The sequence below is a fragment of the Geospiza fortis genome, unplaced genomic scaffold (genome assembly GCF_000277835.1).
Source record: "Geospiza fortis unplaced genomic scaffold, GeoFor_1.0 scaffold93, whole genome shotgun sequence".
NCBI classification, from domain to species: Eukaryota; Metazoa; Chordata; class Aves; order Passeriformes; family Thraupidae; genus Geospiza; species Geospiza fortis.
Window position 1 is genome coordinate 11,207 of NW_005054854.1, and position 1,241 is coordinate 12,447.

General features: G+C 51.6%; 1 protein-coding gene across 1 annotated transcript in view; it reads left to right on the forward strand.

Annotated features, from left to right (window-relative positions):
* The window catches only part of LOC102034981 (protocadherin-16-like), a 21,315-nt gene that overhangs the window by 913 nt on the left and 19,161 nt on the right, over positions 1-1,241 (forward strand). The gene's annotated exons all lie outside the window — the stretch shown is intronic.

The window sequence follows — 1,241 nt, forward strand, 5'->3', positions numbered from 1 at the left end:
AGCACTTAAAGGATTTAGTCAATGGGGCCCCTCAGGGGAAAGTGCCCTGAAGGCCAAGGGAGCAGAACTGACCTGGCAGATTTTTAGGGATGCTTTCTATACAATGTGTGCCCTCTAGAACCCATGTGTAGGAAAACAGGAAAGGAAGGGGACAGACCAGCATGGCTGAGGGAATAATTGCTGGTCTAAATAAAGGGGAAAGAAAGAAAGAAATGAGCAGCAGTGGGATCAGGGACAGGTGTCCAGGGAAGAGTACAGGGATGCTGGCTGGCTGTATTGGGATGGGGTCAGGTCAGCCAAGGCATGGCTGGAGCTGAACTCTACAAAGAATGCAAAGAATAGCAAGAAGGACTTCTACAGGTAAGTCAGACTGAAGAAAATGTATTTTGTCTCCTGAGGAACACAACTGAAAATGTATGTATCTTGTTGTATGTCTCCTGATGAACACAACTGACAATCTGAGAAAAACAGATCACGAGAAGGCTGAGGTACTCAGCCATATCTTTGCCTCAGTCATCACTGACAAAGGTCTCTTCCCACACCTGTCAAGTGGATGGAGCTCAAGGCAGGGACTGGGGAGGGGAAAGTCCCTCTCACTGTAAGAGAAGATCAGGGTCAAGAGCTCTTGAGGAACTTGAACATAGAAAAGTCGACTGCTGGCTTGTGCTAGCCCATGAGGTTTGGAAATCTGAGCTTGCTAATGGCATTCCATTATTAATATATATTGGCACATAAGGTGAGGGGAATAAAAAGATCGTCCAACCATGACTGCTGAAAAAGCTGGGCTATTAGTGGGGGAAATTGTGGTTTTGAACTAATGGACTTTGACTCGTAATAGTTCTGCTTGCTAAGAGAACTTTATATCAATATCGTATCGCTATTACATTTTCCTGTGCGGTAGAAACAGCACTAGGACGCCTCTGCCTTCCTACTGGTCTTGATCAGCTTCTCAAAGAAGAGATGGGCTGGAGAAGAGCAGAGGCAGGAGGTCTCCTCTGGCACCCGGTATCTCCGCGGCGCTGTGCAGTCCCCGCGAGCTGCCCGTGGGAAGGCAGGAGCGCAGCGCTGGGCAGCGCTCGGTGCCTGCAGTGCCGGGAGGAGGCTGCGGGCGCCGCTGTTGACCGAGAGGAGCGAGAGGAAGCTCGGAGCGCTACCGGCAGCCCCGCCCGCTGCGGATCGCATCACTCGGTCGATCGCTCTCTGCCCGAACCTGCGATCCCCGATCGTCCCCCGGGGGGCGG